This window comes from Piliocolobus tephrosceles, chromosome 1 (genome assembly GCF_002776525.5).
Source record: "Piliocolobus tephrosceles isolate RC106 chromosome 1, ASM277652v3, whole genome shotgun sequence".
In the NCBI taxonomy this organism is placed as follows: domain Eukaryota; kingdom Metazoa; phylum Chordata; class Mammalia; order Primates; family Cercopithecidae; genus Piliocolobus; species Piliocolobus tephrosceles.
The window spans coordinates 140318555-140339551 of NC_045434.1; the positions used below are offsets into that span (position 1 = coordinate 140318555).

Genomic DNA, 20997 nt, shown 5'->3' on the forward strand with positions numbered 1-20997 from the left:
AATCGACTTGAATAAAATAACAAATGAAAGCTATATTTTCTTTTATTTTCCATTAAATGTTAACATTGTGGTGAATTAACTGCAACCTTGATATGCTCCTCTTGATTTTCACAGAATTAACAAGCAATAAGGAGAATGAGGCCATTAGTGTATGTAATCTACAAGATTCTCAATATTCTAAAAATACTTAAGTGATGCTTGCACTACAAGCTATTCAATTTAGTATTGTTCTAAGAGCTCATTCTTACTACCTCATTTTATTTTTAGAAATACTCTTAAACTTATTAAAAACCAATCCACTTTGTTTTTGAGAAATGCAACTCCAGAAAATGTGAATTCTAAGATACTCAGCTTCATTATCGGATGTTTCAATCATGTAATATTAACTAAATAATCATTGTTTTAAATCTATTCTAATTTTAAGAAACCAATGAAAAGTTTCCAGGCTGAAATGTCAGAGGACTTAGGTAATGTCAGAGGACTTATTAGTAACACAGTACAAGAAAATTAGTAAAACATAAAACACATGAGGTATGAGGGAGTGACTACAGTATTAAAATAGGTAAAGGTTAGGTTTGACTATCAAGTTCATTATAATTCTATGTCACCCTATTTGTACAAATTGTCACCATAATTCTATAAAATATTTTAAGCACTAATAATCCTAATCAGGATTCTGATGAGACTCAACCCTGAATTCTTACAGAGAACACAATGATAGAAAAGTGCTTTTGAAATGTGTTCTTGAATACCCTACTGTGTTACAGTTGTTATCTGAATCCCATACAGCAAAGAGATCAAACAAAGATTTTCTCGACGTGAAATTCAAATACTTTCAAAAGTACAGGTATTTTTGTATTAGCCAAAGCTATTGTGGGCCGCTAACTACTACTAAGAGATAACACAGTACGATGCTCTGTCAAACAGTAAAATGTTGGACTAAGTCCTTTCCTTGAGCATAGCTGACTTTTTAGTTAAGGCCTCTGACATGAGTATTAACAACTACCTTTCTGCTTTGACTTAAGTTTGGTCAAAGTAACAGTATCTTTTAAATCAACAATCTGATTTAAACAGCACTAAAAATTAATAAATTTTTTAAATCGTGATATAAAAACTCAGTGATTAAGTAATTTTAACAAATGGGTTTTTTCCCTTCTTAAACATGCATCTCAAAAAAAAATAGTTTTAGCAATCATATTCCTATTAAAATGTATAACACACAAATATTAGAGACAATGTTAACCCTTGAGTAAAAAGCATGAGTATTTTTGTTCTGAATTTTAGGTATTTCTTTAGATGTTGTGTTTATTTTTATATAAAGGTAATGCTATTGTGTTTAAATTTTTGAAGAAAATGTACAAAATTTTATAATTTATTCTCATTTTAAAATAACAAATTTTATATTCTAAGATTTTAACATTTTCTCTTTAGCGCAGCTTTGAATTAACAACATTATGTGAACACCACAAAATCCTACATACAGTGTCGATAATAAAAAGTATTATTTTTATATCTTTGTTAGATTTTGATTTGAGAAAATCTATTAAATAGGCAAAAGAAATGGCTTTGAAACACACAACAGGCAAAAAGACACTAATGTTATTTTTGTTCCTAAAATAAAAATATTAATTTCTAAATCCTGGGAATAAGGGCAACTTAAAATAATTTTTCCAATACAGTTATTAAAACATGCAGGTTTATAATTTTGCATTCTAGACTTCATATACACATACAAATTTTCAAATCTTTTTTAGGGTTTACTATATTCTTTGGTAACTTCCATTTAAAATGTTTAACATGTTCAAATATTTGACTCCTATTCTTATAAAATTTGTATTTAAAATATTATTTCAATTCCATCCTGTTAATACATAATACTCTCACTTGGAGGACTACTCTTTGTAATACATACTATTCATAATAGTTTATTTTAAAAACCAGTCTGCTCACAAAGATGCAAGAACAATTAATACATACACATCTATGCTTAAATAATGTATATACAAAGGAGCAGAGAATGTTTTACCATAAATTCATATTCTTTTTTATTATTAATTCAAGAATATTTGATAAAATTTTCTTTGACAATTTACCAAGGTCATGGTTACTTTAAACTGAAAATCAGTTACCAATTAATTTCATTGTCATAAACATCTCTAATACCAATAATACTTTTATGAGAACAATTAATCTGATTAACTTTTCAGTACAATTTCTTTTCAATGGATTCAGATTTCACTATTTTAAAAATCACTCAGTAGTCTACCTTCAAATTTAAGACAAAACAGGTAGAACTTACCCTAGCTGCGCCTTTCCAATAACCTCACAGAAGTTATGCACTCTGTGACAGTTACTGTGCCTCATATAACCATTTTCCTGGAATGAATTCTCCAGTAACCCTTACCTCACTGTGAAGGAGGTTGTGGTATTAGGGGGAAAAAGGTAATGAACTATAACATCAGATCCCACTTTGCAGTGCCTATTATATTAAAAACAAACTATGATAAGAAATATCTTTTTATCATATTATTTAAGACAATGACATAAATTTGGCAGAAAAGGGTATCTATCATAATTCTATGGAAAAGAAGCATTTGTATACTTTTGTAAAACATACCATCTTAATCCTACTGAAATACAATTGCTGTTGCTAATATTCTTACCCCATTACAAAAATGCTCTGCGTAAATGTGGCACATATTTGTTAAGATAATACGGGGCCACGCTGAGAGAATAATACTTATAAAAAAGCCCATACCAGTACCATAAATCTCTTTATTAAACAAGTTTCCTTACTTAGAGGATTATTCTGTCACAGAAACAATCCGATGTTTCACATTAGTAAAGGTTAGCTACTACAATAATAAATCCAAAACAAGGAATTTCATTAAGAAACAAAGCTTTTTAAAATGCAAAATAAATATTTTTGTCACATTATTACTTGATAAAATAAGAGAAATGAACTATTACATCTCTTTCCAAAGATAGATAATGGATAACCTTTCTATTTTTTACCAACCGACGAGCAAATTCTAAAATAATGTTACTATACCAAAATGGAAAAATGAAAAGACTAGACTTGATTTAATAAAATTTAATATAATATCCTATCCTTAAATTTTCTAGCACAAATAAGTGTATGCAGGCAATATGAAAAATTCTACTCACTAAAAAAGATGTATATGCCCCTAAAAGCTTATTGCCCTGCTTACCTAAAGACCCGAATGAAAAACTCTCAAGTACTTCTAAGTATCTGGCTTAAAATTCCTTAGAAATTCAGCTGGCACAGAGTCATAAACAGAATTCAGGCAGGTTTCAATCAAGTACCATCTATTCTTCCTGCATTCATTTTTTTCCCAAGTTGGTCAGCAGTTTTCTAAATCATGTAATAGAAGGTCCTTATTAGTTGTTTCCATGTTTTAGTGTCATTGAACTAATGTTCATTATTGCAAGTAAAAGTCATTAAGCCAAGGCGATCGTTTTTGTGTTTAGAAAAGCACATATGCAACTCATCTAATCTGGTCTGTTAATTAAATGTAGAGGAATACAATATACTGTGATATGTTTAGTGCTCATTTAATAGTATGTTACATATCTGGAAAATTACCTAAAAAGCTGGGATCTCTCCTGTAACATTTAAACAAGAGAGTTCTGCAGTCATTCTCCCTAAGCTTCAGACAATCATAAATAAAAAACTGTAATCTCAAAATGGATCTGATATCTTTATTTTTAAACAAAAATATAAAAAGGCACATTTGTAATCTGTGAATAAAGGAAATGATAAACACAAGGCATTTAGTACATTAAACTGCACTATACTTTGGCTAATCTCAAAATGCCTTACTTTTCTTAGAACAATTTTTCAAACAAAAATAAAAAAATATTTTAATAAAATATAACTTTCAAAAGCAAACTGTCAATTTATACTGCTTTGATTATTTTATTGCATATAAAAGCTCCCTCTGCAGGTAATAACAAGGGTTAGCAAAAATATTTGAAACATGAAGGCAGTTGCCTTAGTAAAAATGCAGAGGTCACAATTTTATAGAAATACTACTCTACGCCGGGCGCGGTGGCTCAAGCCTGTAATCCCAGCACTTTGGGAGGCCGAGACGGGCGGATCACAAGGTCAGGAGATCGAGACCATCCTGGCTAACACGGTGAAACCCAGTCTCTACTAAAATACAAAAAACTAGCCGGGCGAGATGGCGGGCGCCTGCAGTCCCAGCTACTCGGGAGGCTGAGGCAGGAAAATGGCGTGAACCGGGGAGACGGAGCTTGCAGTGAGCTGAGATCCGGCCACTGCACTCCAGCCTGGGTGACAGAGCGAGACTCCGTCTCAAAAAAAAAAAAAAAAAAAGAAATACTACTCTACTATCCAGTATTTTTCTCTCTTCCTTACCAATTACCTGATTACAATAATTGCTCTTGAAAATCTGTGGTTCCACATCATTATTCTTGCCCTCCATCCTGGTTAAGATGGCAACTTCAGCAGACAGGATACACAAACTTTTCACAAAGTCACCCAAGAGCTACTCATACAGTGTATTTCAAGGAAAAAGAAAACATCACCTCGCTTACACAGCACCAGCCTGAAATGACAGAGCACTCCAAAAAAAAAAAAAAAAAGCCACCCAGCCCATTTATCTGATTCATTTTCTGAACACAAACAAAGGTAGCATATCTTAGGATCAATTTAAAATCAAAGATAAAGGATCAATTTTAAATGAATGCAGTGATTACTTTCTTCTTATTCTGAATAATTCTAAAATTTACACTTGGAGAGTATTTATGAAAAATCTATTTTCATTTCAATAAAAAAAAAAAGGAAAAACGGATCTGGGTTGCAAAATGCTCTTTACCCTTCTGTAATATGTTTTCAGAATTTGTTTTAGATTTCTGTTTACACATGTGCTCTTCTGCCATATTCCTTTTCACAAGTATACAGAGATATGATGTGATGTATCTCTGCCAAAGGAGCAAAAATCAGAAAGTTAAGAATAGTTTCTAAGTCTCGGGGACAATGTGTTATATAAAATGTGTTACTACAGAACGCTGATGCCCCTCTCCCTCAAAATGTCTCCGTTCCAACATACATACACCACCTTGATAACATGTAAATACTGACTAGAAATCTGAGGCAAAGCCAGTTTGACTTACTTAAAAATGAACTGACAGGCTTATCAAAAGTGAACTTTTTAAAACTAAGGTTCTTATTGAACAAATGAAAATTATAAGATATGCTAAAACATACAGAAATATCATATTGAGGTATCCGTTACATCTTTTCCCAATGAAACAAATGAGGTAAGAGGAACAGCAACAGCAAATCAGCAGTGTTTTTTGTGGGGTTTTCTGCTTAAGAAAAACTAATCAAATTTTGTTTCATGTATATTTTTAAGATATTCAGGTTGTAGATCTAGTTTAAAACCTGTAACAATATGAAAAGTCATTTCCATGCAAGCTATGGGTATCATAGCACTTGCAGCAGAAAAAGCAAAGTGGGAGAACACTCCTATTATTCATCTATTGAACTATCAAGAGGAAGCACCTAATATTCAAACATTATCTTCTTTTTGACAGACACAACTCTGAAAAGCACAAAAAAGTTAAAGGTCCTTAGTAAAAGTAAACACGTCCAGGACATTATAATTTTAGTGTAATTTTTATTTGTTGATGTATATGAAGCAAAGTGAAGTGTTTTAGAATTATGCTCATCTCTTTAATAATGGCAAGATATATTATTTTCAGTACATGAATCTTCAGTATATCTTCTGTCATTTAACACATCAAGCCTTCATCAAACTAAAAACATATGCACAATTACTAGGACAAAAACACATAAGCATACAATATTTTCAAAATTAATGTTTCCGAAAATGTCTTAGATTTTAACCATAGGAAAGTCAGGAATTATAAGAACTAAAATACACCATAAGTATCCTGACATTAAGAACACAAAGATGAGTGGAGAAAATGGTACGTAACAAATGTGTTCTGTAATTTCTAATTAATAACCACAGTAGCAAACACTATAAAATGGTAGGCTTTTAATGCAGAGGAATAAAATTTCCGTACGGATGGTACCAGTTTAATAAACAAATAATAATTCCACATAGAAATACTTTGCTTCCAAGTAAAGACACAGGGAAATTCATTTTCAACATGATTTTTTATGTAAATTGAAGTTGAAAACTGATTAAGTAAATGTGGTCTGCATAAAACAGAAATACTGTATCAACTAAAAATTTTATCTAAAACCTTGTAATGGTTTGCCCATTATATGGAGAACTACTGTCATAGTACTTAGAACGTTAAGAATAAATGAATAGAATTAGAACTTACTTCATGGAGAAAACAGAATTCTCTATTGTTCGCTCTATAAATACACACCATTTACTATCATCTTCCAGAGAAAGCATTAGTCAAAACAAGGTCACCTAACCCACCCCAGCAGTCAAGTGCCATTTTTGACAGTAATTGAGGTTAGATTATTCTGTCATCTAAATCCAGAGCAATAACTAGTTTGAGGTGTGGACTGATGTAAAAATACCTACAAAAGGAGGCAAAGTATGGATAGTAGAAGCATTTCTCAGTCCACATGCAGGAGATATACCTGACAGCAAAACAGATATTTATGTCATACCATTTTCAAAATCAGTTTTGAAAGAGATAACTTAATCATACGTATTTTACATTTTAAACTTCCTAATTTTTAGCCAATAAGTAACAAGTATTGATATATACAAAAGAACAGAATATAAATTGTGTGTTTATGTATGTACATATGTGTGGTCAAGAAACAGGTTAATGAGTATTACCTAATAATTGAAAATAGCAAAATTAAGCCCATTTTTATTAGGAATCTCGTGGTGCATTCTTCTTCGCTAGTATGATGGCTGAAGATTTTTGTTATTCATCCAGAAAAAAAGACAGGGTTGTATCTGGTTTTGTTCTAACAAATTAACATGTGTTTGAATTGATGCTAAGTCTAAAGGTAACCATCTTTTCAACTTCTCCCCTCTCTCATAGCCAAGAACTAATACTTCATTTTTATCTCCATTTCTTTTTTTCTATCAGATTTTTTTTAAAAATGGAAATGTTACTTAACACGTTTTAAAACAGCATTAAGACTTGGTCACATATTTCAGGAAGTTAACATCTGCTTAACCTACCCAATTTTTAACCATATATTTCTGTTTTTATTAAAGTATTAAATCTACCCCAAAAAAAGTCCTCCAAAGACTTTTCAGTCTTAAATAGGCTTCTTTTAAGATAACTAATTTCAACACTGAAATTCAAAGATTAAGGTGTAATCCCTGTGTTTGAATTGTAATGATTATAATGTACTCCTCACAGATTGGAAAAAATCAATGACAAAACCAACAGGGGCCCCGTTTTGCTCAGCATACGTCTTCTTGTCAGGTCGTGATTAATGCTGTGCTCTGTAGAGGGAGACATTACATCCGGGCTAAAACAGACCTAAATTTTACCCTCAGGCAGAAATCTGATTTAAACATCTCTATTTAAAGTGACATTTGTCCTCCCCTTTCAACTATTTTCCCTAGAAATTCCAGGAAGTTGACTTCATGACCTAAAAACAGCCGGGTGGCTTTGAGTAGCGGTTGTGCTTGTTCCTGCACTTCGGTAAATCAGGGTGCCAGAATTAATCAAGGTGGTAATAAAACAGGTGCCCAGGTATCTGCCATGATGAATCCCATGCTACTTTATTGCTACAAGAATTTGGTATTTAGAATTCAATGTAATTCTAGAGTCAGTGATAAGAATTGCCAAAATGTATTTTCATTGCTGATAACCTATTTATATCTTATAATGGAGTAGGTTTCTTTTGATTCTTAAAATTACACCTGATATTTCACTAATCTAAAATATCAGCTGATTATAAATCCAAAGAATATGGAAAAGCAACTACTTAAAAACAAACCTCTAAAATAAATGAGAATATGCCAGTGGAAATAGTTTCCTGTATGTCATGCAATAGCTTTCATAAAAACAAAACAAAAATGAAAAGCAGAGAGAAAAAACTCTTCATCTAACAAGTCACCAAGAAAACAAATGTATGCACATTAAAACAGGTGCCAATATCCTTACACTGTGAACATGGTAACTTTTCATATTATCAAGCAATGTAGACAATACTGGCAAGTTCCTATAAACCAAGGTAATCTAATTTCTGCTGTTTTTCAACCTAAGTTGATTTTTTTACTTTCAGTCATTCTAGTAATTGAACAAATTTATGTAAGTGTGATGAGATTTTACTTACTACCAGACAATGCATAAAATCATCTGTGAAGACAAACTATATTACTTCATAAAACTGCATTTTCGTTGTAGTGAAACAAATTGTATTTAAACTTGCTTTCTGCTTCTGAAGCAATCAATAGTACATTGCTATAAGCTGCACTTTACTTGCAGGTATTAAGCGCTTGTTTCCCTTACTCAATCTACATTTTTTTTTTTTTTTAGATAATGTTTATTTGTCAAATATAAGAGGTTTTTTATAAAAAAAATAAAATAAAATAAGCTTTTAAAAAAGTGTCGGATAAGAATATTTCAAAAAGTATCTATGAATTATTGCCTACTTAGTGCAGCAGATATATGATCTCAGGAAAAAAAATTTCAATATTTTTTATTAGGCTCTCCCTTTTCTCATGACACCGTGGCTCACAAAAGAAAAAAAAAATGCTTACATTGAAACAATCAAAACATTAAGAAATTTTCCATACTTAACATGCTTAACAAAATCTATATACTAAACTCAAAATACCAGATTAAAGTCCTGAGTAAAATTTAGAGTTGACAGACCCTTGTTACTCCTTTAGAAGTTCTCACACTAGGTCAAGGATTATAATTCCCTAATTCCAGTAATCGACTATTCATCTCTGTATTAAAGATACTATTTCCTTAAGCTTTTTCTTAAAGCATTAAAAAATATGATCACTACCTGGCCAACCTTTGAGAGCATCTTAAGTAGCAAAAAGATTTTAGAGAATAGTCTCAATTTATTTTTGTGATAGCATCAAGCCTAATTACAATAATCTGAGTGATTAAATACTTTTCAACCTTTCACCTTTCAATCAAGGATTATTTGAAGAGATGAATATTTGGGTGGGGCTACAGAATAATTAGTCTTATGTCAGACAAAAGAAAACTAGCCTATGATTTTAATCTACCATGGAAATAGAAATGTTTTAATCTTCGTTAAAAAATAGCAACAAAAGTTATCCATTTAGGTTACATTAACAAATATTTAACCCATAGGAACTGATATGACCAACACATTCACAGAACTTCAACTCCTTTTCAGGTCTAGTAGCTAAACTTGCTATTTTTAATGCTTTATCGAAATCTATCAATTTGCATCATTTTTAGCTAGGCGTTTTTGCAAATAATCTTGAGGAACCATTTTTTGTAATGATGCATTTTATTTGCAAAATATATTACCTTGAAAATAATTGCACTTATTTTTTACATAAATCTTTTCTGCAGAAAAGCAGACAGACGTCAAATGTGCATCTCTCCCTTCAAGACTCAAAATCAGATACGGTGAAACAGTAAGAGGCAAAAGTGTTAGTCTTTGAAGAAAGTTTTGTAAAAATAGCATCTTATGTGAAACTAAATTCCTCCATTTCCAAAGCTATCTTCCATTCCTAATCTAAGTAACCCTCATCTATGTTCTTAAATGTCAGCATTGGGCAAGTGGTATGGATTCTCGTTAAAATGAAAACAGATTTCTCTTCGGTAGGTACAAGTATGTTTAACCTACATCTTAGAATACATTGTAATGCTCTCTTCATTCCACCTACAGCTGTCAATAAACTGAGTGTTATTTGAATTATTTATTCACAAAAGTGAGGTCAAATAAATATTTTGATAGAAAATAAAGCAATAACATTTTATTACTATGGTTTGTAGATTTCTAGTTACCTCTTGACCTTCATGACATCTCAATCTCAATTCACATATTCTTATATTAAGATACTAAAACGCTATTTTAAATTTAATGAAACACAGAAAGCTTCAATAATGATCAAATAAAGATTAACCCTAAGTAAACCTTAGTTTTAAAGCTCTCTTCCAGCTCATTTCAAAAAAGGAAACACCCAGAAGCCTGGTGTTAATGTTTCTGCTGATTGTGAAAATCGCAGCAATAAAAACCCCAACTGTTTGTCTTAAATTGAGACTTGTATTACTGCATGTGAGATCTGCATATTTACATTGGTTTTTATAACATTTGGAAGTTTTGTTGCCTGCTTTGATGTTAGTCCATTAATAAAGCAGAGAGGCAAAAGCCTGGAAAAAATTATACTTACTGGAAATTCTCAAGTCAAAACCTGAAGTAATTGGTTTGTTCTACCCCACGATTCAATATTCTGATTTCCCCAACTACCTGCTCCCAGAGCTATCTCCATTTCTATATTCGTTTTCTGTTGCCAACACATAGTAACCCAGTGATTGAAAATGGCAGCTGAAGTGCTTCTACAACACATTAATTTTTCCCTAAGTAGTCCAATTTTGTCATCTAAATGTTGAAAAATCTTTTCACATTTTGCACCTTTAGAGATTTACTGAATTCAAGATCACCCTCATATAAAATGAAGAGCAATGTTTTCAAGACAATTTTTAGATTATCACTAATAGCTCTAAAGAATAATGTTTTCTTTATAACACTCTGCATTCAAAGCAGACTAGTTAACAGCAACTGAAGTGCAATAATAGCAATTACATCAATGTGGCTTTTTTTTTTTTTTTTAACCACTAAAGTACTTCCTAGACAAGTGAAGGCATCAGATAAACTACCATAAAATAATTTCAGGGTAATGATATAATGATATACAATCTCAATGGCAAAAAAAAAACCTAATTGTAATCCAAAGAAAAAGTATCATCCTATTACACTGAAGCTAAAAATGCTAGGCAATTAATGATAGTTTTTCCCCTCTGAAATTGTTATATTGGAATTCATTTTCACTGTTAAAATAAAAGCAAGGAGTTTGAACATTAGTAAATGAAAGGTTATCAATTCATATTCAAAAGCAACCAACCAAGGTAAAACTATAAAAAGTATGAGTTTATATCTCCCAAAAAACCTCCCCTGAAATTCATTTCCATCTTAGAACTAAGTTTTGTAAATTCTTAAGTCAAATAAATAAAACGACTTCTTCCCAAGAAATTGAAGATAAAAGTTCCCCCTTGGCCCATCTGCACTTGATAACTAACCAAAATGACCCAAGCACTTGTTCTTGTTTTTTTCATTCATGGATATTGAGTTGTTAAAAGAAATTCAGAAAACATATCTCTCTGTAAACATAAAAATACAAAAACAAATAAATTAGTTTTTAAAATAAACCAACTGAATACTAGAGTTTACTGTTTGACAAGATACAAAAATTTTGAAACAAAACAATAAACAGAATTATCTCTATTTAAGTAGAATTCACAAAAAATTGAATCTTCACTTAAAAAAAACTTTTCCAAGCTTCTATTTGCAACAGAAGTTGTGTCAAGTTCATTTGAGGTTTTAATTTTCAACATCTTCCACTGACTTCTTCCCTATTAATTTAGCACATAAAAAAGCGGTTTCCTACGTGTACAAATGAGTCTTTTAATCACAAAATTTCTATTGTTTTAGAGAGTAACTAAAAACTAATTAAATCCCCTTTTAATTTTACTAATAAAACAGTGTAGTTTCTAAAAAAGCATTAAGTTAGAAGGAAAGGCTTTCTCACTCTCTTACACTGAAGGGACCCCAAAAGACAGGCACAGTGACTATCATAAAACAAAAGGTCACTCTTTTTCTAGGAACAAACCATTTTTCAATAGAAAATAATTGTCTTGCCATTTGCAAGGGCTCCACAGCAATAGACAATGTTTTTGGCTCATATAATTACAAAACAGTAAAAGTTCAGAAACACAGCCTGAATCCACCTCCCTATTTTCACCCTTTACAATTCTCATTGCCCTTTGGGCCTCCACTTGGAAGCAGAAGGAAGACCGGCTGAAGTTTTCTCAATTGAGCTAAAGCTAAGAAACCTTTGATATGCTAATAGTCCCCTTCAAACGGTAAGAATTCACACTTGCATTAATTCAAACAATTTGTGCAGAATGATGTGAAATGGCACCTCTTTTAGAGGCAAACAACAAAAGGAGAGAATCAGAATGTCTGAAGAAACTAAACAACAGAACATTTGTTCTGTAGTATTCTTTCTATTATGCATAAATTTACGGAAGGGTGGAGGGAGAGACAACAAAAAGTCCCATAACACACCTGGACAGAAGTAAATTTTCTTTTAAAGAGTTTCTCAAGCATTACAAAGATACAAAATTTAAAGTTACAAAGTACCCTTACTTAGGTCAAAACAGTCCCACCCCACCACAAGTTGGAATGTTGCCACAGATGAGTACCAAAACTATTCTATTTTTCTGCTACGGATGCACATTGCTATCTTCTAAGGTTTGCCCAAGATCAAACCTAACTTAGCAAGAGACATCCCAACAGGTAATTATTTACCAAAGGATGTGACTTTCTTAGTTGTGCAACTTCGTTGAGCAAAGAGCAAACTCGGTGGGACCCATTCCAGACACAGTGACAGGGAAATGAATGAATCAACCACGTCCGTTAAATCTGTGCCTCTGGAAAGGGGAAGAGAAGTGCACGTACTGAGAGAATGCAGAATAAAATCACAGAATTGAGGGCGGGGTGGGGAAGAGAGTGCCTTAGAACCTGGCCTTTGTAACGGGAACCATATGGTTGGTAGCTGCGGCTCAGACGCTCCCCAGGCTGCCTGGGAGAAGCTGCTAAGCAGCCTGACACCTTTCAAGGAACAGGAGGAAAACATTTCCTCGGTCTGAATCTGAGACAACAGTTTGTATCAGGAAGAACGGAATGGGGGGCGGGGAGAGGGAAAAAAGATGAGGGGGAGGAGTCCCTAAAAAGAGAAAGGCTATGATAGATACCGCAGGACTTGTCCCTCCAACTATTCTTTGAGAGCAGAGTGAACCGAGGATTTCAGAGGGGGAAAAAAAAAAGCCTCCACTCCGCAACACTTTAGCATTAAGTAAAGCTTCCAGCGATTTCTCCTCACCCCAACCCCGCAGTTTGGCGAAAGGAACAAACTTTACGGGTCCCAAGCGCAGAAGTCTCGCAGGAGTGCCTCCACATTGCTGGGGCGCTTCCATGGTTTGGCTCGCCCTCCCCCCTCTGCCCGAGGGTCGCCCCAGGCAATCAAGGAGCCCACGCTCGGACAGCGAGGGGGTCTCCCCTTCCCTCGCGCTCCTCCCACGCCTTTCTCTAGCCGCCACTCCCCAACGGCACCCCCATCCTACAAACCAGGCTCCCAAGGCTCCCTGCCCCACAGCCACTCCAGCAGCATACACCCCGTAACTTCTCCCGCAGGCCCAGCGCGGCCCGCTGCTGCCCTCTCACTGCGGGTCCGGGAGGCTCTCTGCCCTCCCCGTGGCCCGCCGGGCCCCCGGCCCCTGCACCGTCCCGCCCCACGAGGCCGCCCTGGCAGCAGCAGCCCAGCCGCTCCCAATCGTAGAAAGCCCCGGCGGCGGCCCGACCACATCTGGCTGCGCTTTGCTGTCATCCTCGCCTCTCCACACCACCTAACTACCGAAGAGAAGAAACAGCAACTCGTAGAAACTCGTCCAAGCCCTCCCCCACCGTCCACTTCCCCCGAACTCGCTCCAGCCGCTCAGCGTCCCGGCTGCACTTACAGCCGGGACAGGAGGGCAGGCAAGCGGGGCACTGGCTTGGCCCCGGGCCCCAGAACCCGGAGCAAATAAGCCCGGTCGAGGGCGCGCTTCACAGTCCTCCTCCCCAGCCCACCAGTGAAAGGGCGGGCGGCGGAACCTTCCGACCCCAGGCTTTTATGAAATTTAAAAATGCATGGCTACCGGAGCCGCATCCTAACCCCCCCTGCCAGCGCCCCCCAACAACTAGACTGATGCCTGAAGAGCGTTACAGTAGCTCCACGAGAAAAGGAGAAGCCGGCTGGACCGGACTGAGAGTTCGACGGATCGATTTCCGAGAGGAGGTTGGGGGGCAGGGAGCGGGCGGCCCGAGCAAGCGCGGGTCTCCCCCTGGCCCGGACGAACATAAACAAACAGCCGAATCCCACTAACCCGCGGCTCCCTCTGCCTCCGGCATCCACCCCCGGACCGGAGGCGCAAAGCAAACAGGTCTCCGAAGCCAGGCACAGAGGCAGATTGTTCGCTCCTGCGGCTCTTACCTCCGTCTGCGAGCGCGCCCCGGGGGAGGGTCTTCGGGCCCGGGGGCCGCGCGGAAACAGGCGCGGAGGGCAGCGGCGACCCCGGCCGGAGAGGGCCGAGGCCGGCCGCTAGCGGGTCGTCGGCCGCCGAGTCCGCGCTGGAGGCAACGCCGCGGCTCCCTGACCGGACACTGCGCCGCGGCTCGGCGCGTCCTCCTGCTCGGCCGCCGCCGCCTCCAGCCGAGCAGCCAGCGCCGGGCGGCTCCTGGGGTTAAGTCAACATTTTCCCACAGTTTCCCATACGCCGCTCTTCGAGAAAGGTCTTTCACACACACGCACACACCCCCAGACCGCACGCTCCCTTAGGAAAAAAAAAAAATCGGGAATCAGAGCGAAAGGGGTGGTGGAGGCAAAAGCCTGACAGAAGTGCGCAGACTTGGGAGTCCCTTCGAAGCGGCGGGCGGGCGCCGGCGGCGCGAGGCCAACTCAGTTTGTCAGGCGAGGCCCCTCAGCCCCCAGAATGCCCGGCCGGACTGGCATCCCTGGCGCCGACCCTGCGGCCTGTTGGGGGAGGCGGCGGCGACCCCTCCTCACATTTCGGATCTCCCGGCCGGGGCTGAGCGGTGGCCACTGCCCCAAGCAAGGCTGGCGGCGCAGACGCGGGCTCGGGGAAGCAAGGAGGAGCCAGGAGCCACGCCACGCACAGCAACTGAGGGGAGATGCCCCCGACAATCCCAAGGAATTCTCTGGTAAGCTCCCGATTTCGCTCCAGCACCTCTGCGTGTGTGTGAGCGGAGAGAGAGTGAGAGCGAGCGAGAGGGGGAGAGAGGCAGAGAGGGAGAGACGGGGAATGCGAAGTCCTGACACAGACTCTCCGCGAGGTCTGAACTGGAGTCACCTCCAGCCTCCTCCTCCTCCTCCTTCCCCCAAATCCGCCCTCCCCGCCAGCTGGGCTAATCATATAAACATACTAGCGTGTACAGCGGCAAAGGACAAATCTCTCCCTCCTGATTTTTCCAGCAAGGGGCTCGGGCAAACTCAAAAGATTACAGGCAGCTAAGTACAAAACGTGGAGCAGATAATCTGTAACTCATTGCCGCCCAATGGCCATTTTCCACTCCATTTGAGCAGCTGCTGCTGCCGTGCGCCCGAGCGGCAGGGAGGGGGAGCGAAAGGGGATACTTACGGGTTGGAGCCGTTAGGACAGCGGTGGCGGCGGCCAAGCAGCCGCCCGAGGACCAGGCCGGCCCCGGCTCCGCCGGCGGGGCGGCCGCAGGGCTGTCCGGGCGGCGGCGGCGGCGGCGGCGAGGGACGCGCGCGCACGGCCGTGGAACGCGCCCCGGAGGCGGCCTGCGCCAGCTCGCGCCCCTCCCCTTTTCTCCCCTCCCCGTCGGCTTGCGCTCCCCCTACCCCCAGGTCCCCAGGCTCTACCTCCAGGTCCCTTCATCAACACACCCGTTCAACCGCTACCCCCTAGCCCACCCCAAAACTCCACTCACTGCGCGCTGGGTCCTCCGCGCGCTCCGCCGGCGCGCGCTTTCCATCCTGTGCACACACATGTACTTTAAAAACATTTATTTTATTTCTGGAGCGGGGTGAAGAGTATTTGGGAGAGCGCTGCGCAGCGCGGCGCTCAGAGGCTAGGCGCAGGGGGGTGGCCGGCGGCTCGGGGACCCCTCCCCTCTAGGCCCAGGAGCTTGCTCCCGGCCTGGACTTCGGAGAGGCGCCCGGGATGCGTCTTTGACCCACCCCGTCTCCAGGTTTTCTCTTTTCTCCACGCACCGAGCCGAAGGCCCCGAAACTTTTAGTTTCCGCAGCCCTCCTTTTGTGTAACTGCTTGGAGGAGAAAGAACGTCTGTTCGCCGCGGCTGCCTCCGTCCGGCTGCGGCGCGCGGGGGACGCTCCAGGGTTAATGCGTCTTTGATACCTGAGATTTCCGGCGCACTCGTTAATGAAAGTTACATTTTTTTAAATTGCGATGATTTTTTTCTTTGTAGTTACGTAGAGCCAGCGAAACTTTGACTTTATTGACTATATTTCACAAGAGTATTCTGTTTGTTTTTGATTAAACTTACCAGGATAAGCAAAGGAAGGAAAGGAGACTACAAGGCTCTTTACTCTCAAGTATAGTCATAGTGCTGTTAGGTCTGTTTCCCTCATTTCCTTACATTGAAACTGCCTTTGCTCTTGTCCTCTGAACACACTTCCTTGCCCCCTCCGTTGGCAATGTGAGCAAACAGCCAGGCAGAGCCAACGATGGACCTAAACTGAAAGGAACAGAGCAGGACAGGGCGAATCACGCTGGAAAAACGTTTGAAAGTCAGTTAAGTGTCCTGTGCATGCCAGAAAATTCAAACGTGGATTTCGTTTTTTTTTTTAATTAGTAAATTTCTGAGATGGAAGCAGCTATGTTTTCAAATGTATTTGTAAATCACTGATTCTACTAATGAATGCAGCTATCAATTAAAGAAGCGTAATTACCTTGGTTTTCAAGAAAAAAAAAAAAAGATTCTCCACTATTTAAAATCTAGAAACTAGTGTAAAACTTGAGCTGCGTTGCTTTCAGAAACAATATGTGTACTCTTTGGTGCTGCAGGAATGTTGCAGGCATCACACTTCAGGAATCATTCCAAACAATGTTATTAATATGTCAACAGCAGATTGTTCAAAAGACACGAAGATCCTAAATACCTATCAGTATTTTGTCAGAAAGCCAGATAGGTGTAGTGCTAAGTAAGTCCAATCCAACTACTGGTCAAGTTTTTTCTTGTCTTGTAAGAAATCATAGGTTAAATGTACATGTGTCCAAATAACTAGAACATGTTCTTTTGGTGGGTTCATTGTAATTCTCAGATTAAAAAAGAACCCTTGATAATCTAATTTTTTCTACCTGATGTATTGATGTTTTAATACTCTCACTATTTCAAAAGATAAAGGAGCAACTTAGAACATTGGTGCTTTAAACTACATATACACTTACATCTGGAATTTCTTACATAATTCAAATATTAACCATGCAGGATATAAACTAGTCTGGATAAAGTACACTTATGCAAAGCTGGTGCGAAACCTTATAACATACCTAAGTTTTTACGTATGTCAAAATACATACATACAACAGATCTACCTAGGAAAATTAAATCAGGCTACTTCAAGTCGTTGAAAAGAAGACAGAATTACCTAATTCTCAGACCTCAGAGGTAATTTTATGATCTCCTTAGGAATGTAAAATTATTTCATCCAGGATTGCAAAAGAGAATATATCAAACTAATAGTAACTTGCATTTACCAAAATATTTTAGCCCTTACTTTTGTTCATCTTTGAAGGTTTTCACTCATCTGGGCATCATTCACAAGAAGCCCCAGTGAGTGCATACATTAGTCTAATCCTATTTTCTTTTGGGAAGCAAAACTTAGGCTGAAGTTTTTATTTAGTGAGCTTAGTAAGTAATCAATAGACATTTTTGCCTGAATTAAGCTGGCCATATGTTGGCTCATTTACTTATTTATTTAACTCTTTCAGAAATAATATCTGGAAAAACCCATTATCTATCTGCATCATATATTTGACATTCTTCGATGCTCAGGACGTAAATGAATCATTCTTCACTATATTCTTAAAGAGACACAAAAAAGGAGGATGCTTGTAAGGGGGACGAATTTATCAAAAGTGAATTAAAATTATACAAAGTAGAAAAATGCCCCATACAAGTTTCAAATCTTATTTCAATAGGATGTGTATACTGTAGAGTTCAAAGGGTTCCACACTTTTCTCCTAAAAATATAATAGACTTGCTATGTTTTAAAATTACATATAAAAATACTCCTTGTGTAAGACAATGTTTTAAATATTAAAGATTTTTAATTATTTCTTTATTCTTTAGAGGTAATCCTTCAACCTTCTTTGTATATCCACAAAAAAGAATTGAAATAACGTTTAATTATATTGCTAGATTCAAAATTAAGCTGTTAGCCACAAACCTGCCATTACAAAGGAACACGTAAAAGACGCACACCATAGAGTATATCTACATTCAAAAAACATCATCTTCCTGGCACTGTCTGACAATTCATAACATAATTTATAACAATACAGGTGTTATGGTAGAAAAAAACAAAATGAGAAGCTTGATAATATCTACAGATGTGTGCAAGTTAAGGAGAGTTGGAGTATGTTATGCATTCCCTGCAATCCAATCAATTTAATTACTCAATCTATATTCTTTAAGTAATGACAAAATCATTGACTTATTCATAATAGTTGCTAATTGTTTTTTAAAATAAATTCTACAAAGGACAAAGGAAACACCCATTTCCATTTGTTTTATGTTAAATCAACATATAACCACTCATGGTGATTTCATTCAAAGAAAACAGAAGGAACTCATTAGCTTATGTGGTTAGAGAGATTGATGGGCTTCAAGCATTTTAACTATACATGTTTTTTGCAACTGTAGAAACTCATGTTTTTAATTTAAGCAACCTTAAGAAACTGAAGATTATTTTATTCAATAGGTTCATGTATTTCTGGGACAGAAATTATGCTAATTTTTAAACCGAGATTTATCATCTAAGTATCTTTGTTTAGAGGGAAGTGATCAGGCACTTGTTAAAATATACATAAGAATAACAGTAGTTTGAGTAACAAAGAATCTGAAATAGTATGAAAATGGACATAGGTGCAGAATATTGTGATTAGTGTAAGCCAGTAGAACACAGTATCACTTTCACTGCCCTACTCTGGCAAATGGCTATAACTAAGACACTTCTAAAAGGGTCAGGGTTGAAGGGAAGAGGTATTGAGGCTTGAGAGTAGGCCAAAAACTGCCATTAAGTTTGAGCAACACAGTTATAAAAAACTATTAAGGAGGGAAGGTTGTATCTATTATGGGGAGTGTATTGTTGCCTGTGATTAGAGTTTGTGAAAGTTCTCAAAATAAACAAAAAAAAACGTGGAATGACTCTCATTTCTAATTCAGAAATAGAAAAAAAATTAGCTAGATTATATCCTAAACCTAACTCAGTTCCATTTTCTTTATCATTACTTGTCAATGATGCTTGGTGCTGAAACTAGTTTTTCCTACTCTAGAAAATAAACTATGTTAAAGCTCTAGAGCAGATCAGAGCAATACATGAATGCCAAACTTAACTAGAACTTGTTGAAAGTTGCTAGCTTTGTTTTCAATTTTTGCCTTGCCATGCATGTAGGCTGAAAAGATATCAAAACTCATTTTCCATAAGAGCAAAAACATATGAAAGCATTTGGCAAAGCCAGTAAGGTTTCAGCTATTCTCCCTGCTCTATAGGCTTAGCAAATTTTGTCCAAGAAGGCCAAACCCTATCCAAAATGTAGAGATGCAGTCTCCAAAAGTAATGACAGTTTAAAGTATAATATAAATATAATTAAGGCATATTGTGTTTAATGGTATAATTTAGAAGTATATAATCACATATATTATTAATACCTATCATTTGGTAATTAATACTTTTAAAAAACATCCACTAGTTCAACTGGTAACATGACTTTTTCTGTGCACTGCAAGTGTTAACATATGCATAATTGTATATAAAGATTTAGGAAATTTTTATATCATTACCATTATGATACTCAAAAGTAAGCAAATTTAGAAAGATATTCCTTATAATTATGGTTCCACTGAGTCTTAAACAACTCAAAGTTTTTCTTTCTCATAGATTGTTCCTATAACTCTCATTAATCTCTGCACCTTGAGAATTTTCTATAGTTGGGTCTTACAGATCTTTTATCAATGCTTCTGTCGGACCACAAAGTGTAAGCAAAAGAACACTCATTTTATACAAAGCTGTCTATAAATTATAATAATTTTGTTCATCATAAATATTCATAATCCTGTTTTCTCATTAACAGTATACAGTTTAAAAAAACACCTCCTGCCTTGCGCGATGGCTCACACCTGTAATCCCAGCACTTTGGGAGGCTGAGGCAGGTGGATCACAAGGTCACGAGTTCAAGACCATCCTGGCCAAGATGGTGAAATCCCTTCTTTACTAAAAATACAAAAATTACCCAGGCACAGTGGCAGGCGCCTGTAATCCCATCTACTCAGGAGGCTGAGGCAGGAGAATTGCTTGAACCTGGGGGGGCAGAGGTTGCAATGAGCTGAGATAGTGCCACTGCATTCCAGCCTGGGCGCTGGGCCACAGAGCAAGACTCCATCTCAAAAAAACAAAACAAAACAAAAATAAAACACCTCCTGATCCCTTTTAGTGCCTACAAACCTCCACCACTGTCAATGATGAAGATTAAATTTATTTAAACTTTCTTTAAAATTGTTGAAGGTAAACTAAGAGTAATCTAAAATTATAACTCTTTGAATGGGCAGTTCTTGATAAAGTATCATGTATTGCTTAGGTACAGAACAAAAGCAAAGAGATGGTTAACAGTAGAAGCAACTCTATCAAATCTAAATCCTTAAAGATAACCAAGTAGGCTGGGCGCGGTGGCTCAAGCCTGTAATCCCAGCACTTTGGGAGGCCAAGACGGGCGGATCACGAGGTCAGGAGATCGAGACCATCCTGGCTAACACGGTGAAACCCCGTCTCTACTAAAAATACAAAAAACTAGCCGGGCGAGGTGGCGGCGCCTGTAGTCCCAACTACTCGGGAGGCTGAGGCAGGAGAATGGCTGAACCCGGGAGGCGGAGCTTGCAGTGAGCTGAGATGCGGGCCACTGCACTCCAGCCTGGGTGACAGAGCAAGACTCCGTCTCAAAAAAAAAAAAAAA

The 20997-nt window shown here is 37.9% G+C and overlaps 1 protein-coding gene across 13 annotated transcripts in view; it reads right to left on the reverse strand.

The window, feature by feature from the left end:
- The window catches only part of ADGRL2 (adhesion G protein-coupled receptor L2), a 698223-nt gene that overhangs the window by 181944 nt on the left and 495282 nt on the right, over nucleotides 1-20997 (reverse strand). For 4 of the 13 annotated variants that reach the window (XM_023208832.2, XM_023208799.2, XM_023208813.2 and 1 more), the window contains exon 1: nucleotides 15984-16099. The exons of 2 other annotated variants lie outside the window; for them this stretch is intronic. The gene's annotated coding sequence lies outside the window, so the exon portion shown is untranslated. Of the gene's footprint in view, nucleotides 1-4572; nucleotides 4660-13740; nucleotides 14028-15420; nucleotides 15562-15983; nucleotides 16121-20997 lie in introns of those variants that run through there. 7 more of the 13 variants (XM_031933801.1, XM_023208751.3, XM_031933788.1 and 4 more) reach the window with 5 other exon arrangements.